The sequence below is a fragment of the Pseudophryne corroboree genome, chromosome 2 (assembly GCF_028390025.1).
Source record: "Pseudophryne corroboree isolate aPseCor3 chromosome 2, aPseCor3.hap2, whole genome shotgun sequence".
In the NCBI taxonomy this organism is placed as follows: domain Eukaryota; kingdom Metazoa; phylum Chordata; class Amphibia; order Anura; family Myobatrachidae; genus Pseudophryne; species Pseudophryne corroboree.
Window position 1 is genome coordinate 593,938,138 of NC_086445.1, and position 17,824 is coordinate 593,955,961.

The window sequence follows — 17,824 nt, forward strand, 5'->3', positions numbered from 1 at the left end:
GGAATCTCAGCCCACCCCATTCACACTTATGCTGTGCCTTCCGACCCATTCCATACATACACAGCACCAGTGGCGTAAGTTCGCCCCAGTCTCCCGGAGGCATGATAAAATGTTGGTTCCCCCCCCTCCCCATACATATAGGATTTTATATATATATATATATATATATATATACACACACACACACACACACACATATATATATATATATATATATACTTATTGTAGCAACAGGCGGCACTCTCAGGACTATAATAATAGTAACCACGGACAAGACAAGAAGACTACTCCATAGATCTGTAGATTAACGTTTCGATTTATCAAAAAACCGTCATCAGGATCATATAACAAATAATAAGAATTTACTTACCGGTAATTCTATTTCTCGTAGTCCGTAGTGGATGCTGGGGACTCCGTCAGGACCATGGGGAATAGCGGCTCCGCAGGAGACAGGGCACAAAAGTAAAAGCTTTAGGATCAGGTGGTGTGCACTGGCTCCTCCCCCTATGACCCTCCTCCAAGCCTCAGTTAGGATACTGTGCCCGGACGAGCGTACACAATAAGGAAGGATTTTGAATCCCGGGTAAGACTCATACCAGCCACACCAATCACACTGTACAACCTGTGATCTGAACCCAGTTAACAGCATGATAACAGCGGAGCCTCTGAAAAGATGGCTCACAACAATAATAACCCGATTTTTGTAACAATAACTATGTACAAGTATTGCAGACAATCCGCACTTGGGATGGGCGCCCAGCATCCACTACGGACTACGAGAAATAGAATTATCGGTAAGTAAATTCTTATTTTCTCTGACGTCCTAAGTGGATGCTGGGGACTCCGTCAGGACCATGGGGATTATACCAAAGCTCCCAAACGGGCGGGAGAGTGCGGATGACTCTGCAGCACCGAATGAGAGAACTCCAGGTCCTCCTCAGCCAGGGTGTGCCCCTGACTAAGTAGCTGCTCGGCAAAGTTGTAAAGCCGAGACCCCTCGGGCAGCCGCCCAAGATGAGCCCACCTTCCTTGTGGAATGGGCATTTACATATTTTGGCTGTGGCAGGCCTGCCACAGAATGTGCAAGCTGAATTGTACTACACATCCAACTAGCAATCGTCTGCTTAGAAGCAAGAGCACCCAGTCCCTAGTAGCCGCAGGTACCACAATAAGCTGGTGCAGGTGAAACGCTGACACCACCTTAGGGAGAAAATGGGGACGAGTCCGCAGCTCTGCCCTGTCCGAATGGACAATCAGATATGGGCCTTGTGAGACAAAGCCGCCAATTCTGACACTCGCCTGGCCGAGGCCAGGGCCAACAGCATGGTCACTTTCCATGTGAGATATTTCAAATCCACAGATTTGAGCAGTTTAAACCAATGTGATTTGAGGAATCCCAGAACTACGTTGAGATCCCACAGTGCCACTGGAGGCACAAAAGGGGGTTGTATATGCAGTACTCCCTTGACAAACTTCTGGACTTCAGGAACTGAAGCCAATCTTTTCTGGAAGAAACTTGACAGGGCCGAAATTTGAACCCTAATGGACCCCAATTTGAGGCCCATAGACACTCCTGTTTGCAGGAAATGCAGGAATCGACCGAGTTGAAATTTCTTCGTGGGGCCTTGCTGGCCTCACACCACGCAACATATTTTCGCCACATGTGGTGATAATGTTGTGCGGTCACCTCCTTCCTGGCTTTGACCAGGGTAGGAATGACCTCTTCCGGAATGCCTTTTTCCCTTAGGATCCGGCGTTCCCCCGCCATGCCGTCAAACGCAGCCGCGGTAAGTCTTGGAACAGACATGGTACTTGCTGAAGCAAGTCCCTTCTTAGCGGCAGAGGCCATGAGTCCTCTGTGAGCATTTCTTGAAGTTCCGGATACCAAGTCCTTCTTGGCCAATCCGGAGCCACGAGTATAGTTCTTACTCCTCTACGTCTTATAATTCTCAGTACCTTGGGTATGAGAAGCAGAGGAGGGAACACATACACCGACTGATACACCCACGGTGTTACCAGAACGTCCACAGCTATTGCCTGAGGGTCTCTTGACCTGGCGCAATACCTGTCCATTTTTTTGTTCAGGCGGGACGCCATCATGTCCACCTTTGGTCTTTCCCAACGGTTCACAATCATGTGGAAGACTTCCCGATGAAGTCCCCACTCTCCCGGGTGGAGGTCGTGCCTGCTGAGGAAGTCTGTTTCCCAGTTGTCCACTCCCGGAATGAACACTGCTGACAGTGTTATCACATGATTTTCCGCCCAGCGAAGAATCCTTGCAGTTTCTGCCATTGCCCTCCTGCTTCTTGTGCCGCCCTGTCTGTTTACGTGGGCGACTGCCGTGATGTTGTCCCACTGGATCAATACCGGCTGACCTTGAAGCAGAGGTCTTGCTAAGCTTAGAGCATTGTAAATTGCCCTTAGCTCCAGTATATTTATGTGGAGAGAAGTCTCCAGACTATATCACACTCCCTGGAAATTTTTTCCCTGTGTGACTGCTCCCCAGCCTCTCAGGCTGGCATCCGTGGTCACCAGGACCCAGTCCTGAATGCCGAATCTGCGGCCTTAATAGATGAGCACTCTGCAGCCACCGCAGAAGAAACACCCTTGTCCTTGGAGACAGGGTTATCCGCTGATGCATCTGAAGATGCGATCCGGACCATTTTTCCAGCAGATCCCACTGAAAAGTTCTTGCGTGAAATCTGCCGAATGGAATCGCTTCGTAAGAAGTCACCATTTTTCCCAGGACCCTTGTGCAATGATGCACTGACACTTTTCCTGGTTTTAGGAGGTTCCTGACTAGCTCGGATAACTCCCTGGCTTTCTTCTCCGGGAGAAACACCCTTTTCTGGACTGTGTCCAGAATCATCCCTAGGAACAGCAGACGTGTCGTCGGAAACAGCTGCGATTTTGGAATATTTAGAATCCACCCGTGCTGTCGTAGAACTATTTGAGATAGTGCTACTCCGACCTCCAACTGTTCTCTGGACCTTGCCCTTATCAGGAGATCGTCCATTTTCTTTGAAGAAGAATCATCATTTCGGTCATTACCTTGGTAAAGACCCGGGGTGCCGTGGACAATCCAAACGGCAGCGTCTGAAACTGATAGTGACAGTTCTGTACCACGAACCTGAGGTACCCTTGGTGAGAAGGGCAAATTGGGACATGGAGGTAAGCATCCCTGATGTCCAGGGACACCATATAGTCCCCTTCTTCCTGGTTCGCTATCACTGCTCTGAGTGACTCCATCTTGATTTGAACCTTTGTATGTAAGTGTTCAAATATTTCAGATTTAGAATAGGTCTCACCGAGCCGTCTGGCTTCAGTACCACAATATAGTGTGGAATAATACCCCTTTCCTTGTTGTAGGAGGGGTACTTTGATTATCACCTGCTGGGAATACAGCTTGTGAATTGTTTCCAATACTGCCTCCCTGTCGGAGGGAGACGTTGGTAAAGCAGACTTCAGGAACCTGTGAGGGGGAGACGTCTCGAATTTCCAATCTGTACCCCTGGGATACTACTTGTAGGCTCCAGGGGTCCACTTGCGAGTGAGCCCACTGCGTGCTGAAACTCTTGAGACGACCCCCACCGCACCTGAGTCCGCTTGTACGGCCCCAGCGTCATGCTGAGGACTTGGTAGAAGCGGTGGAGGGCTTCTGTTCCTGGGAATGGGCTGCCTGCTGCAGTCTTCTTCCCTTTCCTCTATCCCTGGGCAGATATGACTGGCCTTTTGCCCGCTTGCCCTTATGGGGACGAAAGGACTGAGGCTGAAAAGACGGTGTCTTTTTCTGCTGAGATGTGACTTGGGGTAAAAAAGGTGGATTTTCCAGCTGTTGCCGTGGCCACCAGGTCCGATGGACCGACCCCAAATAACTCCTCCCCTTTATACGGCGATACTTCCATGTGCCGTTTGGAATCTGCATCACCTGACCACTGTCGTGTCCATAAACATCTTCTGGCAGATATGGACATCGCACTTACTCTTGATGCCAGAGTGCAAATATCCCTCTGTGCATCTCGCATATATAGAAATGCATCCTTTAAATGCTCTATAGTCAATAAAATACTGTCCCTGTCAAGGGTATCAATATTTTCAGTCAGGGAATCCGACCAAGCCACCCCAGCGCTGCACATCCAGGCTGAGGCGATCGCTGGTCGCAGTATAACACCAGTATGTGTGTATATACTTTTTAGGATATTTTTCAGCCTCCTATCAGCTGGCTCCTTGAGGGCGGCCGTATCTGGAGACGGTAACGCCACTTGTGATAAGCGTGTGAGCGCCTTCATTTAAATTATCTGATTCAGGAAAAACTACAGGTAGTTTTTTCACACCCCACATAATACCCTTTTTTGTGGTACTTGTAGTATCAGAAATATGTAACACCTCCTTCATTGCCCTTAACATGTAACGTGTGGCCCTAAAGGAAAATACGTTTGTTTCTTCACCGTCGACAGTGGAGTCAGTGTCCGTGTCTGTGTCTGTGTCGACCGACTGAGGTAAATGGGCGTTTTAAAGCCCCTGACGGTGTTTGAGACGCCTGGACATGTACTAATTTGTTTGCCGGCCGTCTCATGTCGTCAACCGACCTTGCAGCGTGTTGACATTATCACGTAATTCCCTAAATAAGCCATCCATTCCGGTGTCGACTCCCTAGAGAGTGACATCACCATTACAGGCAATTGCTCCGCCTCCTCACCAACATCGTCCTCATACATGTCGACACACACGTACCGACACACAGCACACACACAGGGAATGCTCTGATAGAGGACAGGACCCCACTAGCCCTTTGGGGAGACAGAGGGAGAGTTTGCCAGCACACACCAAAACGCTATAATTATACAGGGACAACCTTTATATAAGTGTTTTCCCTTATAGCATCTTAATATATAATCATATCGCCAAATAAGTGCCCCCCCTCTCTGTTTTAACCCTGTTTCTGTAGTGCAGTGCAGGGGAGAGCCTGGGAGCCTTCCCTCCAGCAGTTCTGTGAGGGAAAATGGCGCTGTGTGCTGAGGAGAATAGGCCCCGCCCCCTTTTCGGCGGGCTTCTTCTCCCGTTTTTCTGACAACCTGGCAGGGGTTAAATACATCCATATAGCCCCAGAGGCTATATGTGATGTATTTTTAGCCAGTATAGGTACTTTCATTGCTGCCCAGGGCGCCCCCCCCAGCGCCCTGCACCCTCAGTGACCGTTGGTGTGAAGTGTGCTGAGAGCAATGGCGCACAGCTGCAGTGCTGTGCGCTACCTCATGAAGACTGAGAAGTCTTCAGCCGCCGATTTCTGGACCTCTTCTCTCTTCAGCATCTGCTAGGGGGTCGGCGGCGCGGCTCCGGTGACCCATCCAGGCTGTACCTGTGATCGTCCCTCTGGAGCTAGTGTCCAGTAGCCTAAGAAGCCAATCCATCCTGCACGCAGGTGAGTTCACTTCTTCTCCCCTAAGTCCCTCGTTGCAGTGAGCCTGTTGCCAGCAGGACTCACTGAAAATAAAAAACCTAATAAAACTTTTACTCTAAGCAGCTCTTTAGGAGAGCCACCTAGATTGCACCCTTCTCGGCCGGGCACAAAAACCTAACTGAGGCTTGGAGGAGGGTCATAGGGGGAGGAGCCAGTGCACACCACCTGATCCTAAAGCTTTTACTTTTGTGCCCTGTCTCCTGCGGAGCCGCTATTCCCCATGGTCCTGACGGAGTCCCCAGCATCCACTTAGGACGTCAGAGAAATTACATACATGACATACTTACATACCCTCGTCTCCCCCCCGTCAGGAAGCCGCCGGCGCCGCGCCGTCTCCCAGGTCAGTGACGTCACTGACGTCACCACGTGTGCGCCGCGCGCCCACCGGCGCGCCCAGATGACAGCCCGGCGTCATGACAACCCAGCACAACAACCCCCCTGTGAAAACATAGTGAAAAACATAAAAAACAAACTTCCACATGGTTACAGATTTCAAACACAGACATGTTATCAATCACTACACCAATGCTGAACAATCAATGGATGTCTGGCCAAATTCGAATTCGCTAGTACAGTCATAGTACCTAAATCCCGTCAAAACTATATTGGAAATACGATCATATTACAAAAAGCAATTCAATGGTAACATTTCATTTAAACCGCGGGGGGAGACCGTATCCAAACGGTGAATCCACCGCGATTCTTTCTGCAACAATACTCTGTGGCGATCACCCCCCCGCATTCGCTTAGGTGCTTGATCGATAATCTTGTATCGCAGGGTACTCAGCCCATGATTGAAGGCTTTAAAGTGCTGAGCAACTGGCTGACTGTGTATCCCAGTGTTTTCCAACGCCTGTCTAATCGCAGACCTGTGAAGAGCCATTCTTTCTTTAAATTGCCTTGTGGTCTTCCCCACATAGAGGAGACCACAAGGACAACGAATAATGTAAACCACAAATGTGCTGGAGCACGTCAAAACCTGTCGGATGGCACATCTAGCTCCCGTGTGTGGGTGCGGGAAAGAACTCCCCGTCTCCATAAAGCTACACGTGGTACACCCAGTGCACCTGTAACAACCAGGTTTTTTGGTCAGAAAATTGGTCGGAACCAACTCCTGAAAGGAAGAAATATCATTCTTCACCAACCAATCTTTCAGATTACGATCCCTGGCAAAACTGGGCATCACAGTAGCGTTACGGAGACACGGCAAGTCCCTGTCCGTAGTCACAATGGGCCACAATCTTTTGGCACATTTGGCGATCTCTCTACTAGAGGAGTGAAACTTCTGAACAAAAGGGACAACCTCTCTGCCCCCCCTCTTGCCCGGACTCTTCATGAGCGTCTTGGCCCTGGGAATTTTAAGCACTTTCTCCTTGAGGTCAATCTCTCTCTCAGTTTCCACAGGATCATCCGAAATCCGATGAACCCTTAGAAACTGAGAGTAAGGTAACCCCTTCTTGGTCGCATCAGGGTGCTGACTGGCAAAATGCAACATGGTGTTTCTGTCGGTAATTTTCTTATGTAATCCTGTGTGAATCTGACCCTCACGCAGGGAAATACATACATCCAGATAATTAACACTAACATCACTGATCTCATATGTATACTTAATGGTGGTATCTCGAGAATTAACCTGAAACATTAAATCAATAAAGTCCTGTTTGGGACCAGTCCAGATCAGCAGCAAATCGTCTATATACCTAACAAAGAATAGAATTTTCTTTGCAACACCTGGATCAACAAAGAAGGCATCACGTTCTAGGTCAAACATATAGCAGTTGGCAAACGCAGGGGCCACGCATGACCCCATCGCGCATCCCTGCCGCTGTATGTACCACCCCTTGTCGAATAGAAAGTAATTACGTTTCAGCGTAAGTTACAGTAATACTAGAAAGAAAGAAACATTCGGTCCATTATATTGAGGACTCGTGGACAGCAGCCTCCTTGCTGCTTCTAACCCTTCCTGGTGGGGTATGTTCGTGTATAAGCTTACTATGTCCATCGTACATAGAAAGCTACCCACTGGTACCTCTTTGATCGCCTGTAGCTTAAAAATCAACGCAGTCATGTCCTTCAAGTAGGTGGACTGGACCTGGATCACGGGTTGGAGATAGTTGTCCAAATATTTGGAGACTTTATAGTAGATAGAGTCTCTGGCGGCGATGATCGGCCGACCAGGCGGCTCCGTCGGGTGCTTATGCACTTTAGGCAGCGTGTATAATACTGGTGCCACAGGATGTTCCTCAAATAAGGCCAACTGAGTGCCTTTAGTGATGAAGCCATCCCTGACTGCTGATTCCAAAATATTCCCCAATTCTTGGTTGTACATCATAGTCGGATCAACACTCAATTTAGCATAGACAGCTGTATCCCCCAGCTGCCGATAGATTTCCTTTCTGTATTGCGCCAAATCTTGTACAACAATTCCACCCCCCTTGTCGGCAGGGCGGATGATGATGGACTGGTCCTTACTCAGAACCTTCAATGCCTCCATCTCACTTTTGGATAAATTGGGTCTAAAATGTCCATCCCGTTTAGTGATCTCCTGAACCTGTTGATCCAGTGTTCTATTAAAGCACTTGAGTGAAGTATTCATACTAAGTGGATCAAATTTAGATTTACTGCGAATAACTGAACTGGTCTCAGCCGTGATGGGTGTCGGCATTTTAGAAAAATGTTCCTTAAGTCGGAGCTTACGATCAAATTTGTAATGATCCAGTTTCCACTGGAAATCATCAAAGCCACTGGATGGCACAAACGAAAGTCCTTTATTCAGAACCCGTAATTCAGCATCCGACAAAGTCCGACTGGACAAATTGAATACTATTTGTTTTTCTTCTTGGCAGCAGCTTTTGAACGTCCTTTGCCACTGCCTCCCTCGTCGGGTAACCGGTCTCCTTTTGTGTCACGCTGAGCGCGCGTACTCACCCCTAAAGGGGGTTTATTCGCTGCACCTCTTTTCTGTGTCTCCGACTCGCTAACGGAGGAATTACCTCCACTTGAGGACTCCGTGTCTCCAGGAAAGCGTCTAAACCGATGTTGTCGAGATCTGAACTGTCTTTGTCCATCTGGGTGTTGGGCCCAAGAATAGACCTTACATTCAGCATAATCTTTTTGTACCAACTGTAATTTGTCCCTCTTAAACTTTACCAGCTCCCGTCGGTATTTCTCGACCTGAACTGTTAATTTCTCCATCAAATTCTCCTTGTCATCTGATTTGAGGGTATCAAGGTGCACTGCCTCAAAGGCTGCTTTCTTATTTCGGATCTCAGACAGTTCCCTGGTCGACTCCTCAATAACGAGTAAAATATGGTCAAGGCTGCATTTATTGAGAATAGCAGCCCATTTCCTGCAAAACTCAGCGTTGTACTTCCCAATCGTGGGGATATTCCGTATCCGGAACCCTCTAGGGATTTGTCCACTTCTGTGGTAATCCGACAGGGTCACCCCATGCAGGTAAAAATCAACTTCTTTTTTGGACAATCTCAGTAGTTGTGTAAATAGCTGTTCAGGTGCTTCCAATCCTCCTGTTAATTCCAGCTTATCCTTAACCCTGATCGTGTCAGCATCGGCATCAGAATAACTCCACGTTTCTCCCGTGGGTAAAACAACATTTCTGTAGCCAGTGTTCGCTTGCATGGTGGGTGAGTTAAAAGCAAACCGGCCAGGATTGAGTGACCATGCACCCTGCCTTCCTGTTAACCGGGGAGAATCCAGACAGTGAAAAAATGTTTAAACAAACAAAAGCGGTGCCTTGTGTAACGTATGGTGCGGCGGCTGGGTGCTGTCCCACCGCTGGTCACCCTCCGTATATTCACCTCCAATTCGCACCGGCACTCCGCTCTATCCCAAAAGACTGTGCCCGGGTGCCCTCCAACAAGAACCCAGTATGGGTCTTACACAAACTTATTGTAGCAACAGGCGGCACTCTCAGGACTATAATAATAGTAACCACGGACAAGACAAGAAGACTACTCCATAGATCTGTAGATCAACGTTTCGATTTATCAAAAAACCGTCATCAGGATCATATAACAAATATTATATACATGACATACTTACATACCCTCGTCTCCCCCCCGTCAGGAAGCCGCCGGCGCCGCGCCGTCTCCCGGGTCAGTGACGTCACTGACATCACCACGTGTGCGCCGCGCGCCCACCGACGCGCCCAGATGACAGCCCGGCGTCATGACAACCCAGCACAACAACCCCCCTGTGAAAACATAGTGAAAGACATAAAAAACAAACTTCCACATGGTTACAGATTTCAAACACAGACATGTTATCAATCACTACACCAATGCTGAACAATCAATGGATGTCTGGCCAAATTCGAATTCGCTAGTACACAAACAGAAAGTTCAGCACTCACCAAAGCAAGCTCACTTATTTTCACAACTAGTGAATTGGCCAATGCACGGAAGCCTGCAAACCGCTCGCCAAGGTACCCATCTTCATGCAGGTCCTACACTATCACAGAGTGGTGAGTGCAGACACTGCACCCCGCTTCTGGGGTGGTGAGTGCTGTGGTTATATATATACGCCATATGTAGATATCTGGTACTCGGGTGAACAGTAGCAACATACTCAGGTGCCTTTCACAACAGTAGTGTAGATACACATACCTCTTTCACTTACACACACACACATGCCTCTTTCACTTAAACACACATACCTCTTTCACTTACACACACATGCCTTTCACTAACACACACCTCTTTCACTTACACACACGCATGCCTTTCACTTACACACGCGCATGCCTCTCACGTGAACCCATACACACATGCCTCTTTCACTTACACACGTGCCTCTTTTACTTACACACACACGTGCCTCTTTCACTGACACACACATGCCTCTTTCACTTACACACATACACACATGCCCTTCACTTACACACATGCCTCCTTTCAATTACACACTCACACAATTACACACGCAAACATGCCTATTTCAATTACACACACAATTACACACACACACATGCATCTTTCAGTTACACACACGCCTTTCACTTACACACTCACCTGCTTCTTTCACTTACACACATAAGCATGTCTCTTTTACTTACACACACTCACATGCCTCTCACGTAAACCCACACTAACATGCCTCTTTCACTTACACACATATGCCTCTTTCAATTACGCACACACAATTACATACACACACACCTTTTTCAATTACACACACACAATTACACACACACGCACATGCCTCTTTCAGTTACACACACACACAGAATTACACACACACCATGCCTCATTCAATTACACACACACACACACACACACACACCTTTTTCACTTACACACTCACATGCCTTTCACTTACACACACGCCTCTTTCACTTACACACATATGCCTCTTTCAATTACATACACGCCTCTTTCAATTACATACACACCCAATTACACACATACGGACATGCCTCTTTCACTTAAACAGACACACACATGCCTCTTTCAATTACACACACACAATTACACATGCACACCATGCCTCATTCAATTACACACACACAATTACACACACACACACGCACACACAAAATTACACACGTCTTTCACTTAAAAACACAACTTTCCTTAAAAAACACAGACACACACACACCTCCCTTAAAAACATGAACACACATAAACACAGTCAGTGCTGCCAATAATTATTAACGATACCCCATTAATCACCCCCCATACACACACATACACCACACACACACCACACATTCACAGTGCAGCAGCTTGAGGCAGGTGGTGCCAGTGCCTACCTTGGGCTATCAGCAGGATGGAGGAAGAGAGTCCTTCAGCCAGCCAGCTCTATTGGAAGTGCCTGTGAGCAGCTGTGTGCTGGAGCTCCCCATAGCTGCAGCAAGCTGCCAGCTCGTCTCTGTGGATACGAGGAGGCAACTGCTGCTGTCATGTCACGACACTGGCAAAGCTCCTCCATCCTGATGCGGTGCAGCGGCGATGGATTGTCGAGCAGAGGGAGGCAATGGAGGACAGGTGCCCCTTTGAGCTCAGGAGCCCGGCGGCAGCCGACTCCACTGCCTCCCACAGTTCCGCCACTGCACAGCACTCACTCCACAAAGGGTATAAGTATTATTCATGTTCAATGCATTTGAATTTGGGGTTCAAGGTTGCGGCCGGGGGGCGAGCATATTGTTGCACCGGGGGCCCACCTCTCACTAGATCCACCACTGGCATCCAGACTTTCTTCTTAATTTAGGATTCGCCGTGATCTGTGCTTTATTTTTACACTGCAATTTAGATTTCGGTTTGAACACACCCCACCCAAATCTAAGTCTCTCTGCTTTTGCGATCAGGTCTGAATTAGTCCCTTAATTCAGAATTCCTAAAAAATTAATTCTGCACTGTGTCATCGGATAGTGATTTGCTCATCACATAGATATTGTATATTAATCAACAGTTTCCTTTAGATTTGGCTGAGCAGTGTGTTGTATATAATTTACAATTACTTATCCATGATTCTGTCTGGAAGTGGTTGCAACGAGGATCCATATAAATCACTCACAGTTCACAGATTCATTTAAATACATTAATAGAGAGAGCGAGAGATGTTGCATTAACATTTTTTTAATACTCAATAATAGGGTTAAATATATTTTTGGAATGGAATAGAGTTTTGTCCTCATATAAAAATAGTGAAAATATTTTTTTGGCAATGAAAAAATAGCTATATGGAGTTTTTAGTTGCCAAAACTAAAGGATTTTCCGGAGCCAGACGGAGACTGTGCTTTCCAATCTGTTCCTATTTCCACAATAAAATTATGGCTTGATAATTTTATGTCCAATTGGCATGTTCCACCACCCACCACCACTCACCAATCCCTCATCCTTACCTCTCTACACCCTACTCCATTCTGCCCACCTGAACAGTTTAACTCAATCTTGGAAACATTTAGTATAATTGCTCTTCATACATGTAATCTATTATATTTTTAACTATCACACTTCATGGAAACAGTAATATCTGTAACACTTAACTCTTTGTTCACTGCCTTCTTGTCATAACTTTTAAGAAGCAGCAGATTCACCAAGTGGTGGACCCGTGTTTGAGATGGGAAATAGTATCTATTCTACACAAGCATTAATAAAGAGACTCACTGCACAATGAAAAGGCATTTCCTTTATTATTAGTCATGTGCCTTGGACATTAAGGGGTTAATGACAATTCAGCCATTTTGTCCACCCTGCTGACTCACTAATTGCAGGCCTTTTAACGAGTCAGAAGCTCGTTAGCGGCCAGGAAACAGTGTGAGAGAAATTACCATTCACCTGAGTGCGTAATAATTATTAGGGCTAATGGTTTATCCCTGCCAAATACTGGTTAACCCTTTTGGTGGAAAAAAAGAGTCCTATATACACTACACAACAATCAGCATGTGATTTAAACCAATCAATTTTATTTCTATACCAATTTGGATTATTTTATTATAGAACCCTTTCTACAAGGTTCTCTTCAATAACTTCATAACCATTCTCTCTTTCCTCTCTTAGGGGTATATTTACTAAAGTGCGGGTTTACAGAGGTGGAGATGTTGCCCATTGCAATCAATCAAATTCTAGCTATTATCTTCTAGATGGTGCAAGATAAATGATAAATAGAATTTGGTTGCTATGGGCAACATCCCCACTTATGGTAACCTGCACTTTAGTCGTTTTTACATGCCAGCAACCATTTCCCATTCTCCTTAATTCTTCCCTCACATTCCTATCTCCACCGCCTCTTTTTACATGCTGCCTTTTTCCATTTGTCCTCCTGATTCCAGTCCAGGCTTCCAAATGGTCCTAAGTGACACCTACCATTCTACATTTCTCGGAAGATTTTCTTATCTGAGAGATCAGTGTGTTATTACGATAAGCTCATACAATAGTACAATAGTTATATCTAAAACACGTACATATTGAACTACTTTGCCCATATGAATCCAGTCCCTCTTTTTCTGTTTATTTGTGATCCATTGTTTGGCTTTTTTTTTTTTTTTTTTTTTTGCAACTTGCAAAGGCAAATAAGAAATTACTTATCCAGTCCTTGTATATAAGCACACGGATATAGGCTTACCATACTATTCCTTTAAACTAGAGATGAGCAGGTCCGGTTCTCCGAGAACCAGACACACCCGAACATTGAGTTCCGAGCCGGGATCCGAGTCCAGCTCAGGTTTTCCCACCAGACTTGAATCTCAGAATAGAGTCCGAATATCATCTTCCCGCTGTCGGATTCTCGCGGGTTTTGAATTCTATAAAGGTCCCCGTGATCGGCGCCATCTTCACTCCAGCTGTAGAGAGTGTACTGGACGGAGGTGTCCGTCAGTACTGTGGGGTATATCAGTCCAGGGCTGCTCTTTCAGCTCTGCTGTATCAGTCCAGGGCTGCTCTTTCAGCTCTGCTGTATCAGTCCAGGGCTGCTCTTTCAGCTCTGCTGTATCAGTCTACGGGTGCTTTGTGAGCTCTGCTGTATCAGTGTAGGGGTGTTTTTTCAGCTCTACTGTATCAGTCCGGGGTGTCCTTTCAGCACTGCTGTATCAGTCCAGGGGTGCTCTTTCAGCTCTGCTGTATCAGTCCAGGGCTGCTCTTTCAGCTCTGCTGTATCAGTCTACGGGTGCTTTGTGAGCTCTGCTGTATCAGTGCAGGGGTGTTTTTTCAGCTCTACTGTATCAGTCCGGGGTGTCCTTTCAGCACTGCTGTATCAGTCCAGGGGTGCTCTTTCAGCTCTGCTGTATCAGTCCAGGGGTGCTCTTTCAGCTCTGCTGTATCAGTCCAGGGGTGCTTTGTGAGCTCTGCTGTATCAGTGCAGGGGTGCTCTTTCTGCTCTGCTGTATCAGTCCGGGGTGTTTTTTCAGCACTACTGTATCAGTCCGGAGTGCCCTTTCAGCACTGCTGTATCAGTTCAGGGGTGCTCTTTCTGCTCTGCTGTATCAGTCCAGAGGTGCTCTTTCAGCTCTGCTGTATCAGTCCAGGGGTGCTGTGTCTGTCCATCCAGGGGCTCGGCTCCAGTGTAAAATTAAAATAATAAACGCTAAAAACAAAAAATATAAAAATATAATTATAAAAAAAATATATATTTTTGTTTGTGCTGTACCCCAGTGTACTGTACAATTTTTACGTAAGTAGTTTTAAGTACTGTAACACTGCCAGTCAGACCGCACACAGTATATTATTATTTCGTACTCATAGTTGTATTGTGCGACGCTGTTGGTGGAAGTCAACCACAGTGTTCGACTACCATTTCAGACTCATACACATGTTGTGTGACGCTGTGGGTGAAGGTGTACCACCTTCACCCACAGCGTCACCCAACATGTAATATATAGTAATATATTTTCATATTCATACACGTATTGTGCGACATTGTGGGTGAAGGTGGTACCACAGTAATATATTTTCATACTCATACACGTATTGTGCGGCGCTGTTGGTGAAGGTCAACCACAGTGTACGACTACCATTTCAGACTCATACACATTGGCCCTCATTCCAAGTTGATCGCTAGCTGCTTTCGGTCGCAGCACGGCGATTAGGTGAAAAAGCGGCATTTCTGCGCATGCGTATGGGCCGCAGTATGCACGCGCGATGTTTTTTCACACAAAACTATGCAGTTTTACACAAGGGCGAGCAACGCTTTTCTGTCGCTGTGTTGATCGGTGAATGATTGACAGGAAGTTGGTGTTTCTGGGTGGTAACTGCCCGTTTTCAGGGAGTGTGCTAAAAAATGCAGGCGTGACAGGTAAAAACGCAGGCATGCCTGGAGAAACGGGGGAGTGGCTGGCCGAACTCAGGGCGTGTTTGTGACGTCAAAGCAGGAACTAAACTGAGTGAAGTGATCGCAAGGTAGGAGTAGGTTTTGAGCTGCTCAGAAACTGCATGAGAATTTTTACGAGCAGTTCTGCTAACCTTTCGTTCGCACTTCTGCTAAGCTTAGATACACTCCCAGAGGGCGGCGGCCCAGCATTTGCACTGCTGCTAAAAGCAGCTAGCGAGCGATCAACTCGGAATGAGGGCCATTGTGTGACGCTATGAGTGAAGGTGGTACCACAGTAATATATTTTCATACTCATACACGTATTGTGTGACGCTGTTGGTGAAGGTGGTACCACAGAAATATATTTTCATACTCATACACGTATTGTGCGACACTGTGGTGGGTGAAGGTGGTAACACAGTATTATATTTTCTCTTACGGATACTGGGATCCACATTAGTACCATGGGTTATAGACGGATCCACTAGGAGCCTTGGGAACTTTAAGAAATCAATAGTGTGCACTGGCTCCTCCCTCTATGCCCCTCCTACCTGACTTAGTTTAGAAAATGTGCCCGGAGGAGCCGGTCACGCTTGGGATGCTCCTGAAGAGTTTTCTGCATTTATTTTCTATTTTATTATTTTCAGGCAGGTCTGGCTGGCACCAGACTGCCTGCTTTGTGGGACTTAGGGGGGGAACGGCCAACCTCTCTACGGTTAATGGTCCCGTTCCCCGTTGATAGGACACTGAGCTCCTGGGGGTCCTATTCGCAAGCCCCACCACGACGAGCTTACAGACCCGCAGCACGTCGCCACCCCTAACAGAGCCAGAAGACTGAAGAGTGGTGAGTAGGTCGCCAGGGTCACGGTTAGTAGGTCGCCGGCGGTAATGGCAGCATCAGGGTAGGAGCACAGCGCTGCATGCACGCTGCGCTCCAGGCTTCAGGGGCACTGTGTGACCGCTGTGAGGGGCAGCTGGAACCAATGTTATTACCCACTACTGGCACATGTTACAGGGGTTTTAACCCACTGTAACCCTTATTCTGTCACCTCAGCCAGTATAAAAAGTGGGAAGGCCATGCGCCATTAAGGGGGCGGGGCCTTCACTATGAGCGGATCCAGCAGCTCACTAGCGCCATTTTCTCTTCTGCAGCTTACAACAGGCAGCCTGACAGGAAAGCGCAGCTCCTCCACACGGACTCCAGAGCACATCAGCGGTACCAGGGGGTCAAAGTAAAGGGGGGACGGGGGAGCATTAATCTGGTGTACTTAACCCTATTAAGGGTACTCAGTTTGCGACCCAGCTAAGTATATACTTTAGCTATAGGGGCGCTGTGTGGCTGGCTCCAATACTCTGTGTCTCCCTAGAAGGGCTCTGTGTGGGTTAACTGTGCTATCAACCTGTTAGTGTGTGTGTGTGTGTGTGTGTGTGTGTGTGTGTGTGTGTGTGTGTGTGTGTTCTTTTAAATTATTATGTAAAGGAGTGTGTATCATGCACAGCAGAGTGCTTTTCTCAATCGGGGGTATCCTTACAGTGTACTCAGGATAGTACACATTTTCAATTTTCAGGCTAGTGGATCTGAACCTATATGGTTAGATTCAATAAAGGGGATGATTTCAAATATTTCAAACAAATTGTCCCAAAATGAAAAGGAGACGCAATATTTAAGGCATCTGTAGATGACCTGATGAATAGAGATTCAGTGGTCATCCAGCCATCTCAGACCCCTGCTATTTGTCCACAGAAGCGTACTCTGGCCCAAACCATGCAGGCTGATACCGATGATGATGTATCAGACCCAGAGGAGGGGGAGGTGGACTTGATGGGGAGGGGGGGGGGGTGCAGCTTTAGCACAGGGAATACAGGCCCTGATTGAAGCTATTTGAGAGGTCTTACACATTCCTGACAAGGTGTCAGGATGAGGAGGAATAATTTTTTAATGTGAAAAAGAAATCCTCTGCTACTTTTCCTGCTTCAAAGGAATTAAATTCCCTCTTTGAAGTTTGAACCACTTTGGGTTAATCCTGACAGGAAGTTTCAGATTTCAAAAAGGTTAATTGCATCCTTTCCGTTCCCTCAGGATGACAGGAAATAATGGGAAAACCCACCGATAGTGGACGCTTCAGTTTCCGGGCTGTCACGTAAGATAGTTTTACCTGTTCCTGGGGCAGCTTCCTTGAAGGATGCTGCAGACTGCAAGATTGAGACCACTCTCAAGTCTCTGTACACAGCGGCAGGGGTGGCCCAAAGACCCACTATAGGACCATTGCAAAATGGTCTGGTAATCTAATTGACGGATTAGATTCCTTATCCAGGGGGGAGATTATTTTACTCCTACAGCATATACAGGATTCTGCTAACTTTATGGTGGAGGCCATAAAGGAGATTGGATTGCTCAACGCACGCACCACTGCCATGGCAGTGTCAGCACGCAGGGGCTTGTGGCTACGCCAGTTGACTGCGCATGCGGATTCCAGAAAAGGTGTGGAAAGCCTTCCTTTCACAGGTGAAGCCCTTTTTGGAGATGAACTGGATACGTGGATACAGCAGGTAAGTCTACATACCTTCCTTCCGCAGCACCCCGGCTAGAAAATCTTA